This window comes from Oryctolagus cuniculus, chromosome 18 (assembly GCF_964237555.1).
Source record: "Oryctolagus cuniculus chromosome 18, mOryCun1.1, whole genome shotgun sequence".
NCBI lineage: Eukaryota > Metazoa > Chordata > Mammalia > Lagomorpha > Leporidae > Oryctolagus > Oryctolagus cuniculus.
The window spans coordinates 22,043,588-22,060,176 of record NC_091449.1 but is presented as its reverse complement, the minus strand read 5'-3'; the positions used below and the strand labels follow the sequence as shown (position 1 = coordinate 22,060,176).

Genomic DNA, 16,589 nt, shown 5'->3' with positions numbered 1-16,589 from the left:
GCCCATTCCCTCCTATCCAAAGCCCCTGGTGAGCACCGGTCTGCTCACTCTCTGGATTCACCGGTTCTGAAAATATCAGACCAGTGGTGATTCCCAGTGTCCTGTCTGCAGCTGGGACCTCCCCTCTGTGTTTCTGTTTCGACACCTGTACACAACCACCTGCCCACCACCTTCTCCTCGTCCTCTCATTGATAAAGTAAAAAAGTGACATGTGTCCCCAGATAAGCTTTTGAGTTATTCCTTGTGCTCCCTGGATTTTTCCCATCTCAGGAAATAACATCAGCATCCACCCAGGTCCACACAAACAAAACTAGGAATTGTAAGTTATTTTTCATCTGCTGCATCTGTTCATCTTCAGTTCCTTCTCTTTGTCCATTCTGTTCTTCCCAGCAGACTCACACAGCAAAGCCAGGAGCTCTGGTGATGGTGAGAGGGAGGGAGTGATGACACAGGCAGCTGGGAGGTAGACCTTGTACCCAGGAGACTCTGCTTCAGATTATCCGAGGAAAGAAAAGCTACTACATGCAGGCAGTTTCCATGTCAGAAGCTGCCATGGCATAGTCATGAACTTGATGGAGAGGGACCGACCACTGTAGTGGGTTTGAGCTGGTCACTGCAGGCAGCCATGGAACAGCCCCTCATGCCACCCCCACAGCCCAGTAGGAGCAGGCTCGTCCTACTGCCAGCCGGGCAGCTGTGTCCTCTCCCATCACAAGTCCATGTTGGTGTCTGGCCAGACTGAGGTCCCTCCAATGGTGGTCTCTGCAATTGTCTCTAACTAAGTGGATGTGTTTTGGCTGTAGAATGGTCACTCCTCATTCTGTCTGTTTTAAATGTGTTGCTGGTAAGTCAAGATTGAAACCAGGCAACCTTTTCCTTATGGAGTTTCAAGTCAAATATTTTCCATTTTACTATTCTTCAGACCCTTTGTATGTCAGCACGCTAAGTAGAATGGAAGAAAAGGGTCCTACGTCATATTGCTGGCATTTTTCTGTGCTAGATGTTGGGCAAAGAACTGTTAGCAATTAAGCATTGATTCCTTGTCCAAGAGATTTTGGAACTGAAAGCTTGACACCATAGGATATTTTGTGTGATTAAAGAAATTTGTTTTAGATCTATGTGAGAGCCAGAGAGAGAGAAAGCTCTCTGGTTTCCAATACAAATACCCACAATGACAAGGACTGGGCCGGGCTAGTGACCAGAGCCAGGAACTCAATCTAGGTCTCCCACATGGGCGGCAGGAACCCAATCACCTCAACAATCATTGCTGCATTGGCAGGAGGTAGGATCAGGAGCTGGAGCCAGGCATCAAACCCAGGCACTCCAGTATGGGACGTGCGTGTCTGACCCACAAGGCTAAGTGCCTGCCCTGACCATGGTCCAGGAAGGGGGAAATGTATGTTACCAGCTGCTTCTCTGGCAGGTTAGTTGGGCACCCAGGAAATAAAAGATTTAAGGGCATGGAAATGCAGAGGGCCCAATAAGGGTGGAAGGACTCAGCATACAGCATTGTAAACACTTAAAAAGAATAGAAACTTATTTTTAAACTGAAGAGTTAGCAATATTGTAAGTAAATTGGGTTGATTTTTTTAAAACCTACAGTAGATTTTATTTAAAACTGAATATTTAACAGTTTATTGGGTAAGCCTAGAGGCTTGAAATTACACGTCTATGAATTTGGGCCTTGTGTCTTTGACACCTTGGATCCTGTTCTCCTTCCTCTGCTATTTTTTAACTGCAACAGATGAGGGGCTCTGAAACCATCTGTTAACCTTTCTTTCTCCTTTTTTTAACCATGTAGAGTTGCTCAAGGCAAGAAGACCCAGAGCCAGCAAGACTGAAACAAAAAGCAAAGGAGGTGAGCACGGGGAGAGATCATTGGGTTTGACATTTCAAGGCTTGAGCCTATTAATTTTTTATGCCCTGCTACTTGTATATCGTTAATAAAAATCTGACGAAAAACTTTTTAGGATGTATTTGTTGCTTTGGCTTTGATCTTAATGTTTGCAAACTAATACATTAATACATGTGAAGCCTTGAGGAGTTTTTCTAAGAGAATATTTCCATACATTATATTTTCATTTCCATTTTCGGTAGCTGAGCCTCTGTGGGGTTGTTGATGGAAGTGGCATTAGATTTTGGTGGGAAATGTATCTCTTCGTGTGCTTAAATGTTACTTCCTACGCGTATGAAACCGTGTCATCAATATTTTACCTAAATTCTCTTCTGCAACAACCCATGTCTAAGATGTGCTGTCATTCTAAATGCCTCGTTGTAAAAAGATATGGGAAACACTACTCAGTTATTTGCAATAGTAAAGCCAGCCCCAAATCATACAGCAACATGGCTTGCTATCTGGTTGTTAACGTTTCACATGGATTAGGCTATAGAGATCAGCTGAACTGAATGTCATTATCTTTGCTTCCTTTTAGGTGCTTGGTCCCTTGTTGTGGCATCTGTGATTGAGTTGTGTGAAACTCAACAGTGGAACCTAGCGGGGTAAGCACTTGGCCTGGCTAGTAGGCTGCCACTCGGGATGCCTGCATCCCATTTCTTGCTGACACGCGCCCTGGGAAGCAGTGGGGATGACTCAAGTACTTGGGTTGCTGCCATCCACTTGGGAGACCAGGATGGAGTTCCTGGTTCCTGGCTTCAGTCTGGCCCAGTTACAGCTGTTGCAGGCATTTGGACAGTGAAGCAGCCAGTGGGAGATCTCTTTCTATTTCTGTCTCTCTCTCTAAAAAAGTCAAGCAAGTTAAAATATGTAATCTTCTTACTTAACATGTTATACTCATATAAATGCTCCCCAAATACAAGATGCAGTCAGAATGTGACAAAACATTCACAAAAGCCTCCTGGCAGCCTTTGAGATTTGAACAATTTATTATATTTGAAAAGCTACTTTGTAAAATAGGTAGATAGGAAATTTGAATGATGACTTATTAAGAATGGTCACTAACCTGATTCCGAACACTGGGTGGTGACACGTAGGTGGAGAGGCTGTGGGAATGGCTCAAAAGTGTCTGTGAAACATTTTGGAAACTTGTGATTTATACTGAGGATAATTCCGCCTTCAATCGTTTTCAAATTTTTATCCCTGTAAGTAACACTGAAATATCTATCATTTTCTGACTTATGAGTGGTTAAGTATTCAGATAAATGTTAACCACCTGTTTCTTAGAGGAGAGGGTATGGACCAAAAGCATGCTGTTCAGGAAAGCAAAATCAATTCACTGCGGTGACCATTAAAATAACCACCCATCAGAGTGACTGTTACGGAGATTCTTCTATTATTGTTGTAAAAAGAGATGAAATTGTTATGAAAATGGTTATTTCTTAGATCCACTAGAGGGAGTCTTGCTGTACAGATGTGTATTTTTTAATGGAAAACATTTGTTTGTCATTGAGTTAGTAAATACATGTGTGGCAATAGTATTATCAAAATTCAACAGCTATGATAGTTTGTGTCCTGCTCTTTATTTATGAATGCTGCTGGGTGACAGAGGGAAGTGCCCTATTCTTTCATGCATTTGTCCTACTTCTTTCTCTCTCTTCTAATGTCATTCCTTAATTTTCTAATTCTGCCTACTGTCCTGGGGCAATTTTGATATGCAAATAAGCCTCAGCATTCAAAAATTGAAGCTTTTGAGATTCTGGCTTTCATTTTTTTTTTTTTTTTTAAGACTCTATGTTTGGTACAGGAGACCCAGGACAGGGAATAAACGATTGCAACTAGCTTTCTATTGCAGCTTCAGTAACAGGTCTTCTTCCAACTCAGAACCTGCCCCCACGCCTCCTGGGTCTCCCCAGATCAGTGCTCTGATTCTGGGGGCGCACTAAAGAAGGCAGAGAAGAAGCTTCACCTTTGGTGCTAAAGGATACCTTCCCAGACGGGAGATTTCTTCTCATTTCCGTCTCCCATGGAACAAGCGTAATAAGAAGCTTTGTAGTAGAATGTGTTTTATTTTTCAAATCTTAAAGTCGGCTGCATTTTAAGAAATACCAAAAAGCGTAGCACTGTGCTCATCTTCCTCACCTCTCCTGCTACTTCTTAGAGTGATCACTTCAGTAAATAGAATTTTAATTGAGGAAAAATTTTAGATACAGCAAAATATCCTGACTGTAAGTCTTTGAACCAGCTGGTCTTAGTCAATTCGTGTTGCTGTGTAACTGCCACCACACTCAAGGTATAGGTCATTTGTGTCAGCCCTGAAAATACCTTCATGCCCCTTATTGTCATTCTATACAGAAAAGCAAAATTAATTCAACATTTAATCCATTCAGTGATCCCTAATTAGCGTGACTGCTATGGAAATACCTTTTAACATTGTTTCAAAAAAGGTGAAATAGTTACAAATATGCTTATATTTTAGATCCCCTGGAGGGAGTAATGAAATCCAGTTGATCAGCTTTTTCTTCTATCTCTTGCTTGCAATGTCATTATCTAAGGAACCCAAGGTCACTAAGATTTACTCTTTCATCTAAGAGTTTTACAGTTTTACTTTATACATTTAGGTCTATGATCCATTTTGAGTTAAAGTTTGTGTATGGTGTGAGGTAAGGGTTCCTAGGTATCTTTTTGCATGTGGCTATCCACTTGTCCCAGAACCATTTGCTGCAAAGACTTCTTTGAGGCCAGCATTATGGAACAGTGAGTTAAACCACCACTTGCAATGCTGGCATCCCATATGAACAAGAGTTCAAGTCCCAGCTGCTCCACTTCCCATCCAGCTCCCAGCTAATGTGCCTGGAAAAGCAGAAGAAGATGGCCCACATGCCTGGGCTCCTGCCACCCATGTGGGAGACCTAGAAATGGTTCTAGGTTCTATGTTCCTGCCTTTGGCCTGGCCCATTCCTGGCCATTGTGACCATTTGAGGACTGAACCAGCAGATGAAAGATATCTTCTCTCACATGCACTCTCTGTCTCTCACTCCATCTCTCTAACTCTTTCAAATAAACTAATTAAAGAAAAGTCTGTTTTTTTTTTTTTTTCTCATTGCACTGTCTTGGCTGTCTTGGTACTGTTGTAAAAGCTCAGATGACCAGGAAAGTAAAGGCTTTTTTCTGGATTTTGAATTATCTTCCATTGATGTAAATGTGTATCCATATACCAATACCACCATGTCTTTATTAAAGGAGCTTTGTAGAAGAAAGTTTTGAAATCAGGGTGCATAAGTTCTCCAACTTTGTACTTCATTTTTCCAGATTCTTTTAGTTTTATGTTCTTTGTATTTCTATATGAATGTAAGATCAGTTTGTCAATTTCTGCTCAAAAAATGCACCAACTGGGATATTATTATTATTATTATTATTATTATAAAGAGGGGCCAGTGCTGTGGCAAAGCAGGTAAAGCTGCTGCCTGCGGTGCTGGCATCCCACATGGGTGCCGATTTGAGTCTCAGGTGCTCCACTTCTGATCCAGCTCTCTGCTATGGCCGGGGAAAGCAGTAGATGACCCAAGTCCCTGCACCCATATGGGAGACCTGGAAGAAGCTCGTGGCTCCTGGCTTTAGATTGGCACAGCTCTGGCCATTGAGGCCAGTTGGGGAGTGAACCAGCAGATGGAAGACCTCTCTCTCTGTCTCTACCTCTCTCTGTAGCTCTGTCTTTCAAATAAATAAAATAAATCTTTTTTTTTTAAAGAAGTGGAGCATCAGTGACTCAAACCCTCATTCAGATGGAATACCATCATTGCAGGCAGCAAGCAGCTTAACTCGCTGTGCCGCAACGCTGGCCCCATTTGGTCCAATTTGAGTGTGTTTTTCTGATGGGATTCTAACTGATGCAAAGAGAACATAGATGATGACTACCTGCTGTATTGGGTCATGGAATCTTAGCTCTTTTCTTTTTAAGATTTATTTATTTCTTTGAAAGTCAGAGTTATAGAGAGAGAGAGAAGGAGAGATAGAAAGAGAGAGAGAGAGAGAGAGAGAGAGAGACAGATCTTCCATCTGCGGGTTCACTCTCCAGATGGCCACAATGGCCTGGGCTGAGACAGGCCAAAGCTAGGAGCCAGGAACTTCTTTTGGGTCTCCCACAATGGATGACAGGGACCCAAGCACTTGGGCCATCTTCCACTGCTTTTCTCAGGCCATTAGCAGGGAGCTGGATCAGATGTGGAGTAGCCGGGACATGAATTGGTGCACCTATGGGATAACAGCATTTCAGGCAGTGGCTTTACCTGCTATGCCAAAACACCAGCCCCAGAATCTTAGTTCTTAAAGCACATAATTTTACCATGCAGGCAAAGTATTTTTATCTTTTGCAATCTGTGTAAAAGTTATAAGTTCTAGGGCTGGTGTTGTAGTGCCTGGTTAACCTGCTGCCTGCAATGCCAGCATCCCATATGGGAACTCTGGTTCAAGTCCCAGCTGTTCTACTTCTGATCCACCTCCGTGCTTATGCTCTTGGGAAGACAGTGGAAGATGGCCCGAGTGTCTGGGTCCCTTCCAGCCACAAGGGAGACCAGGATGGGGTTCCCAGGCAGTGACCCCACCCGCTATGCCACCAAACCAGGCTCAATACATAAATATTTAAAAGATTAAGGTCTATTACTCTATTACCATTCTTCTCCTCTTCTTTTTAGAGGACTCATATTTTCCTATTATTTCATAGTAATTTTTGGTCGTACAAGAGTACTTCAGGGGCCGACACTGTGGCATAGTAGGCCAAGCTTCCATCTGAACCACCGGCATTCCACATGGATGCCGGTTTAAGTCTCCGTCACTCTTCTTTTGATCCAACTCTCTGCTATAGCCTGGAAAAGCAGTAGAGGATGGCCCACGTACTTGAGTTCCTGCACCCATGTGGGAGACCCGGAATAAGCTCCTGGGTCCTGGCTTCGGATCAACCCAGCTCCAGCCGTTGTAGTCATTTGGGGAGTGAACTAGTTGATGGAAGACCTTTCTCTGTCTCTCCGTCTCTCTGTCTGTAACTCCAGCTCTAAAATTAAATAAATAAAATCTTTAAAAAGAAACCCAGTACTTCAAAAAGTTCCAGGAGGGGCAGGCGTGGTGGTGTAGCAGGATGAGCTGCAGCTTGGGATACCTACGTCCCATGTTGAATTGTTGGCTTGAGACCTGGTTACTCTGCTTCTGTTCCAGTTCCCTGATAATGTGCCTGGGAAGTAGCAGATGGTGGCTCCAGTACTTGATTCCCTGCCACTCACATAGGAGATCTGGATGGAGTTCCTGGCTCCTGGCTTTGACCTGTAATAGCTCTGGCTGTTGTGGCCATTTGAGGAATGAACCAGCAATGGAAGATCGATCTCTCTCTCTCTCTCTCTCTCTCTCTCCCTCCCTCCCTCCCTCTCTCCCTCTCCCCCTTTCTCCCTCTCTCCCTCTCTCCCTCAGTCTCTCTGGTACTTTGACTTTCAAATAAATAAAATGTTTTAAAAGTTCCTGGAAATGGAATTAAAAGATAGATTTATTTGTCTATTTTTAAAAAAATGTATGCATAATTTTCCATAATACACATTTTCCAGTAACTTTTTGAAGTACACTTGTAGAGGTCTTTACAGGGCTCCCAAGTGAGGTGCTGTAACCAGCACTGCATTGGACTGAATTATCTGGGCATAACCCTGAGTCTCTTTGTGACCTTGAGACTTTAGCTGACAATGCTTCAGGGTGGTGGTACCTTGTTACTGACCACAGACCAAGCAGGAAGGGTCTCATCAGATGAACAGAAATAAACTCAGTTCTTGAGTAGTTTTGTTTTTAGCCACAAGGAGTTCAAAGAATCAACTGTGGGTACATCTGCTGCTTCTTCTGGACTGATATCCCTAATGCCAGGGCCATGTCCTCGTTCAGTTTGTGTTGCCAGCAGCCAGTCCAGAGGCTGCCAGTAGCAAGAGTGGAAAGATGATTTGTATAATGAAGGAAACTGTCCTCGGAGAGCTATAAAACCACAGCCCCCATTCAGCGTGTTCTCTCCCTCTCCCCCTGTCCAGTTTTGCTCCATAAATAAATGACTGGGGGCTCTGAAACCTCAGCGCAGGCTATTCATCTCAGTCCACAGACCCTCGTGTGAGAGAAATGAAGCTTCCCTTTATTTCCTTTAAATCAAAATAAATTGGATTCTGAATTCCCACATGACCGAGTTGGAGGAAATTTGGTCCCCGTCATACTGGTGAGTGGGAACGGAACATCTCCCAGCAATCTGGATGCTTCCTTGGTGCCTGGCCGAGGCGGGAGGAGCCCATCCCCAGTCCATCACAGTCGACCCAGCAGCCTCACAGCTGCTTCCTGGAGGGCAGGGGCTCTGCTGTTTCTGTCTTGGGCTTGACCTGGAGATCTTAGCCAACACTGAGATCCTGGGGCCCAGGATCTGGCCTCTTGGGTGCACCTGGCTGCTGTCTCCTCTGCTGTCCCCACTCTTGGCTCCTCCAGCCTGGTCCTCCCCAGATAAGCAACTCACACTCTTGTGTCTGTGCCTTGTCCCCTTCCTGCAGAATCTAGAGTCCCCCTCTTGCCTGTCTTCCTCATTGTCATCTGAAGGAGCTTAGGCCAGGAAGGTGACTTGCCTGTAAGACACTTCCGGTTGCCCCGTAGGACACAGTGCAGCTCGTTTCTCAGGTTAACTCATCACCAACTTGAACGGGATTGGTGATTGACCCGGATTGACCCGGATGTGCTGGCCAGGTGGCGGCTGTGCTTGGGAAAGGTTTGTTCTCCTCCTTGTGTGGGAGTGAATCTTTTCTATTTTTACTGTTGTTTCCTGGGGCATCAGGAGGAAGAGTGTGCTAGGTGTTGGCCACTTCCTCACTGCGAGCTCAGGCCACTCCTGGTTGTGATGAAATGAGTGGCAGATGGGCTGTTGCTAATGCACGCTCCCTCCTGTGGGTTGTCCGTTTTCTGTTACTATAACTGAATGCAGGAGGCAGGCTAGCTGTATAAAGAAAAGAGATTCTGGAGGGTGAAGGGCGTGGTTTCAGCATGAGCTCAGTTTTGGTGAGGGCCACTTGGCACCAGGTATCTCAGTAGCAGGAGGAAGTGTGGGAGAAAGAAACCACCCCACCAACCAGGAAGCCAGAGAGCTGAATGGGGCCAGGCTTGCACTTTCTATGGCAACTCTCTTACAAGAATCAACCAGAGTCCACGGAAAATACCTTAATCCTTTCTGAGTGCATGCCCCCAGTGACCCTCGGACCTCCTTCCAGGTCCCACCTCCTAGAGGTTCCACCGGCTCTCACATCACCACACTGGGGACCAAGCTCCCGACGCATGAACCCCTGGGGGACAAGTCACATCCTGCCCGAACCATGGCACTTTGCTTTTCTCCCTTGCTCAGGACTGCAGTTTTTCTCTCTACTGCCCTGTAGTTCCTTATTTCATTCCTATTTGTATCTCCTGTGTCTCAGTAAGTGTTTATGGAACTCAACCTACTTTTTTTTTAATTGTTTATTGTCATTTTATTTGAAAGGCAGAGAGACACACTTAGAGGGGCAGACAGATCTTCCACCTACTGGTTCATTCCCCAAATGCCTGCAACAGCTGGGGCTGGACTAAGTGAAGCATGGAACCTGGAGCTCCAGGCAGGTCTCCCGTGTGGGTGGCAGGGATCCACGTACTTGAGCCTTCACCTGCTGCCTGCCAGGTGTACATTAGCAGGAATCTAGGTTGGAATCAGAGAAGTGATCTAACAGATGCAAGATCTCTGTCTTTCTGCCTGTCTCTCTATTTCTCTGCTTTTCAAATAAATTGAAAGTAAACAAATTTAAAAAAAATTTAAAGAATGGTGCACCTTCTCCAGATGCGCCCACCACAGGACTGGGAGACCCTGTTCTTCCAGTTGTTCAGCCATGCTGGAATCCATCCTTTCTCTCACCCCCACATCTAACCCATCAGGGAAGTCTCAAAGCCACCTGAGAATCCAGGTGTGCACTTGCCTGCAGTAGACTCCAGCTGCTTGCGTTTGCCACCACTGTCCTGTCCCAGGGCACCACCAGCTGTCATCTGGATCCTGCAGAGCCTCACAGTTCGCCTCACCCTGGTGGCCAGGCCCCTCTGCAGTTTATTCCCAAAAGCAGCCAGGGATGTCTGTTTCTGGTACTGTGGGAGATACAGGGGCCAGACTTGCCCTCCTGCCGTGATGGACAAGAAAACCAGTTTAAATACAAGAAACCGTTGTTTTATATACAGTAAACCCATCCTAAATTTGTGCATATGCATGGATATGATTCTCACTTTCCTGATGTCTTCCACTGGTCTATCTGTCTAATCCTTCACCAATAAAACATTTCCATTATTTATACTTTATTGTACATGCCTGCTGTGTCTGGCATGGTAAGTCTCCATCCATTACCCCCATTTGTTAAAAAGACTTATTTATTTATTTGAAAGGCAGAGTAACAGAGAGAGAGAGAGAGAGAGAGAGAGAGAGATCTTCAGTCTGCTAGTTCACTCCCCAGAAGGCTGCAATGGTTGGGGCTGGGCCAAGCTGAAGCCAGGAGCCTGGAACTTCATCCACGTCTCCCATGTAGGTGGCAGGGACCCAAGCAATTTGGGCCATTCTCTGTTGCCTTCTCAGGCACATTGGCAGGGAACCGGATGGAAAGTGGAGCAGCCAGGACTTGAACCGGCGCTGATATGGGATGCCGGCACTGCAGGTGGCCGCTTAACCTGCTGCATCACAGCACAGCTACCCCATTACCCTTCTTTTGCATAATATTCATGACTGAATCAGATGTTTCTTTTCCCAAATGAATTCCATAAGGATTCTACTGGAATTGTTTTATGTTTATAAATTTTTCAGAAAACAAATGGATTTCTTCCAATATTAAATCAGAAAGTATACTCTTATAGCCTTGGTTACTATAGTTTTATGTCTTGAAATAGGGTAGAATGAGTCTTCCCATGTATTATTCCTTTTCAGGATTGTTTTAGCTATTTGAGTTATTTTGCCTTTCCATATGAATTTGAAAGTAAGTTTGACTATCTCTACAAGATTGCTATTTATCAAGGTTTTTATGGTCCTCAATGAATTTTTATGTTTTTTCCCATACAACACCAGCACATTTCCTGTTAAGTATATTTTATTGTTTATTGTTACTGTGAATAGTATTATTTTGCCATCATATTTTCTCACTGAATATTGAATTTGTTTTTACTTTTTGCTATTGCTTTTTATGTAGTTATTTTGTAACTGAACACTTTACAAAATTTTATCATCAGTTACAACAGTTCTTTTTTAATTTATTCTGATTTCCCTTGACACTAATTCTTTGACCTGGGCATCATGTCAAAGTCTTTTGGCTTAGTTTTCAAGTGTTTGGGGATTTTCCTATTATCTTTTTGTCATTGATTGATTTATATTTTGATTCCATTGTGGTTAGAAACATACACTGTAAGAATTCAGTTCTTTAATTTTGTGAAACTTTGTTTTATGGCCCAAGATACGGTCTACGTTGGTCTATGTTGATTGCATGAACACTAGATGAGGATGTGTAGTCTGCTCTTGTTGGGTGAAGGGTTCTACTGCACCATTGAGTTCTGTATCCTCATGATTTTCTGTCTTGTTTTGCTACAAGTTTTTGAGAGGGGTTGTGAAAATCTCCAACTATAATTGCGAATTTTTATATTTACCATTTTTGTTCTATCAGCTTTGCCTCATATGTTTTTGTAGCTCTCCTATTTGGTGTGTACACAATGATGACTGCTCTGCCTTATTGGTGAATTGACCTGTTTATCAGTATTTAATGTACCTCCCCGTCTCTGATAATTTTCATTGCTCTGAAGTCAACAGCTCTGGTCTGGATGTGGTTTGTTTCCCAAAGGCTCATGTCCTGGAGGCTTGGTCCTCAGTGTGGTGATCTTGAAGCTGTAGAACCTTTAAGAGGCGGGGCCTCGTGGAAGGTCATTGAGCAACAGGTGCACTGCCTTTGAAAAGGAGTAACACTGCTCTCTAAGGTGAATAAGTTCTTGCAAGAATGGGCTGTTACCAAGTGAGTTCACCCATGCCCCCGTCCTCTCCCACAACAACCTATTTCCTTTCAGCTTCTCTGCCACATTGCGATCCAGCCAAGGAGCCCCTTGCCAGAGGCTGAGCGACGAGGCTGCCAGATCTTGGACTTTCGACCTCCAAAGCTATGAGCTCAATAAAATATCTTTATAGATACCAGCCTCAGCTATTCTGGTATAACAGCAGAAAATGGACTGATAAATCTACTTTATCAGATATTAATATCGCCACTCCTGTTTTCTTTTGAGTAATGGCTGCATCGTTTATCTGTTTCTATCCTTTTAATTCCAGCCTACACGAATCATTATATTTGGAGTGAGTTTCTAATGGTTGGGGAGCTGGGTCATGGTTTTCAATACACGCTGACAATTGGTGCATTTAAGTTACTTAAATTAATTGTAATTATGGATATATTAGAACTTAAGTCTGCTATTTTAATGGCTCTTTTATCTTTGTGCCTTCTGATTTTTGCTTCTCTATTTTCTTTCTCCTGCCTTGCTGGGAAAATTCCATTTTGGTCCACAAATAGAGTTTTTCACCATATCTCTTTGTATGGCTTTCTAAGTGCTTGTTCTAGGTGTTACATTATATGGACAGAACTTACCGCCGTCTCCTGGTGTTGACATCTTACCACTACAAGTAAAGTGTTGAAATCTTATTTCTGGAGCAGACATTTGGTACAGTGGTTAAGCCACTGCTTGGGATGCCTGCATGCCATATTGGAATGAGAGCCTGAGCCTGAGTCCTGACTCTGCTTTCCATTCTGACTTCCTGTAGTGCACACCCTGGGAAGGACCTCAAGTGGCTCAAGTGACTGCCACCCACGAGGTAGACACTACTGAGTTCCCAGCTCTTGGCTTTGGCCTGGGCCAGTACTGGTTGTACTGGGCCGGTACTGGGCAATTTAGGTGTGAACCAGAAGATGGGAAATCTGTCTCTCTGCTTTCTAGATAGGTAGATAGATAAAAATAAGCCTTATCTCCTTTTATGTCTCTTTATTCTCCCCACTTATAATTATTTGAAGTATTTCCTGCACATACATTTAAATCAACATTGGATAGTGTTACAATTTCTTACTCAACTGTCAAACTAAAGCTAGAAAACTCAAGAATAGAAGGGAAAGGTATGCTATTTTGCTATATTTTTAATCTTTTTTAACTTTTATTTAATAAATATAAATTTCCAAAGTACAGCTTTTGGATTACATTGGTTCCCCCCCCCATAACTTCCCTCCCACCCACAACCCTCCTATCTCCTGCTCCCTCTCCCATTCCATTCACATCAAGATTCATTTTCAATTATCTTTATATACAGAATTTAGTATATATTAAGTAAAGATTTCAACAGTTTGCACCCTCACAGAAACATAGAGTGTAAAGTACTGTTTGAGTACTAGTTACAGCATTAATTCACATTGTACAACACATTAAGGACAGAGATCCTACATGAGGAGTAAGTGCACAGTGACTCCTGTTGATTTAACAATTGACACTCTTTTTTATGGCGTCAGTAATCACCCTAGGCTCTTGTCATGAGTTGTCGAGGCTATGGAAGCCTTTTGAGTTCACCGACTCTGATCATATTTGGACAAGGTCATAGTCAAAGTGGAAGTTCTCTCCTCCCTTCAGAGAAAGGTACCTCCTTCTTACTCTTCCCGTTGTTCTTTCCTCCTTTCTGACTTTCCAAGACCCAGTCTTCCATAACTTCATTTCTGCTTAGAGAACTCCCTCTAGCCATGCTTGTAGAGTAGCTTCCAGGAAACAAATTCTCTTAGTTTTTCTTCATCTGGAAAAGTTCTGGTCTCTCCTTGCTTCCTAAAAGATGTGTTCACTGGATATAGAATTCTGTGTCAACAGTCCTCTTCTTTCAGCATTTCAAAATTGCTGTTCCACTTCCTTCTGACCTGCAGTGTCTCTGATGTGAGATACGCAGTCATTCAGATTGTCCTTCCCTTACAGGCAAATTGTCATCTCTCTCTCACTGCTTGAAGACATATTCTTTGCTGTTAGCTCTCAGAAGTGTCGGTGTAGATTTCATTGAGTTTTTCTGTTTGGAGGTTGCACAGCTTTGTGAATCTCTAGGCTTCTGTCTTTTGTCTGATTTGAGGGGACTTTTAGTGATTGTTTCTGTGAATAGTCTTTGCCTCCACCTCTTTCTCACTGCTTTCAAGACTTCACTAACATGAATGTTAGATTTTTTAAATCCTAGTAAGTCCCTGAGGCTCTGTTCATTTGTTTTCAATCTGTTTTCTCTCTGTTGTTCCGATTTCTATTGTTCTAACTTCAAGTTTACCAATTCTTTCCTTTGTCCATTTTCCTCTGTCCTCTTCACCCACTGCACTTTAAAAAAAATGCCAGTTATAGTTTTCAGTTCTGAAATTTCTGTTTCTTTTTTATGACTTTACTTGCTGAGATCTTATACTTTTTTTTTTCATTTGTTTCAAACTTGTTCATATTTACTTTTTGAAACCATTTGTGATAGCTGCTTTAAAAACATTGGCTTGGCATCTATTGATTGTTGTCTATCCTTCAAGTTGAGATTTTCCTGGTGCATGTTGAGAGTGATTTTTGATCAAGACCTGCACCTTTTAGGTATTATGTTAAAAGAATTCTGGATTTTATTTAAGCTTCTATTTTAGCTAGTCCCTTTTGACACCATTCCAGCCAGGAAGATGGGGGATGCCTCATTACTGCCAGGTGTTGGTTGAAGTCCAGGTTTCTAGCTGGCCTCTGCTGACAACTGGGGAGGGGAGGCTCCTCATGACTGCTGATTGGGGTTGGGGGCCCCAGCTCCCCACTCGGTCTCTGTGACCCTACTCTGGCTGGGAGGGATGAGAAAGTCTCGTTACTGCTCTCTGTACAGCTCCAGGGACACCACAGGGGCAGCCGTGAGCTCGGCTCTCCAGGTCTCCTCTGACTGCACTCCACAGTGGGTGTGAGGAGTGCTCCTCACTGCCAGATGGGGAGAAGAATTCCAACTCCCTGATAGGGCGTTTGGGGCACGTCATTACAGCCTGCAGCAAGTGAAGCAATAGCTTCTCCATCATCCTTTGCTTGCCACGTGTTTTCTGTTGTGTTGGGCTGCAGTAGAGCAGTTATTGTCTAAACACTTTCTATCTTGCTTAGCCTGCCATTTCTTGTTCTTCGACTACAAAGAACAGATTTTTGTTGGTGATATTTTTAAATCAATGAATAATGGTGTTTCTGGATAATAGCCTCTTTAGCTACAAGTCTTGGATATTTAAGGTAAAAAGAAAATCCAGAGAACTCACTACTCTATCGTTCTTTGAGTCCTGAGGTCCCTACAAAGTCTTCGTTTTTCTCTCCATTTTTCTGAGATGTAGAAATAGTTGCGGAAATAAGGAAAAATACATCTACTCCAACCTCCTGGAACTTTATATAGCGTTTTATTTCAAATCTGTTTCATACTTAGTGCACTGACTAGTGTTTCTGGGACAGTATTAAAGAATAACAGAAATAACTTCTATCCTTTTTTTCATCTCTCATTCTTTGGGAATGTCTCTAATGTCATCCATGCAGTATAATGATCAGCGTTGGACATAGTTTGAGACTTTAAATTAAGGCAGTGTAATTAAATCCAGTTGATCAAATATTTAGTACCATGTATAAGTTACTGATCTAAAGATATGAATATAGCTAACAGGAAATTAGGTCATAATTGTTTCCTCTTATGTTAAAAGTTATCTTTTTCTTTACTTCAAGACCCACTTGTGTATTAACCCCATGTCTCCCATTCTTTTTTTTTTTTAAGATTTATTTACTTATTTATTTATTTGAGAGGCAGAGTTATGGAAAAAGGGAGGGAGAGACAGAGAGGAAAGTCTTCCATCTACTGACTGCAACAGCCAGAGGCAGGCTGATCCGAATCCAGGAGCCAGGAGCTCCCAGGTCTCCCATATGGGTGCAGGGGCCCAAGTACCTGGTCCATCTCCATTGCTTTCCCAGGCAATTAGCAGGGTGCTGGATCACAAGTGCAGCAGCCAGGACTCAACTGGTGCCAATGTAGGGTACCAGGGCTGCAGGTGGAGGCTTAACCTACTATGCCATGGTGCTGCCCCCCCACCCTACTTTTTAAGATTTATTTGAAAGGCAGAGTTACACAGAGAGAGTGAAAGACACACACACACACAGGTCTTCCATCTGCTGGTTCACTCCCCAAATGGCCATAATAACCAGGGCTGGGCCAGGCCAAAGCCAGGAGCCTGAAACTGCTTCCAGGTCTTCCACAGGGGTGGCAGGAGCCCAAGCACTCATGACATCTTCCACTACTTTCCCAGGTACCGTTAGCAGGGAGCTGGATGGGAAGTGGAGCAGCCAAAACTCAGATGGGTGCTCATATGGGATGCCAGTGTCCCAGGTGGTGGCTTACCCTGCTGTGTCATATGGACCCTTCTTTCATCCCACTCTGGACTGCAGGTGCAGGGGAAGAAATGGAAGGAAGGAACAATGTGATTCCATGTTGGACAAGAGGACCATGAGGTATACACTAAGTTATATTCAATGTTTGAGACTGTCTTGAACTTTTTTTTTTTTTTTTTTTTTGACAGGCAGAGTGGACAGTGAGAGAGAGAGACAGAGAGAAAGGTCTTCCTTTTGCCATTGGTTTACC

The 16,589-nt window shown here is 43.4% G+C and overlaps 1 long non-coding RNA gene across 6 annotated transcripts in view; it reads left to right on the top strand.

Moving 5' to 3' along the window:
• LOC103348448 (uncharacterized) overlaps window positions 1–16,589 on the top strand; it is a 220,030-nt gene that overhangs the window by 178,250 nt on the left and 25,191 nt on the right. For all 6 annotated transcript variants that reach the window (XR_011384237.1, XR_011384235.1, XR_011384238.1 and 3 more), the window contains 2 exons: window positions 1,802–1,858; window positions 2,433–2,499. This is a non-coding gene — a long non-coding RNA (uncharacterized lncRNA). The remainder of the gene's footprint in view (window positions 1–1,801; window positions 1,859–2,432; window positions 2,500–16,589) is intronic.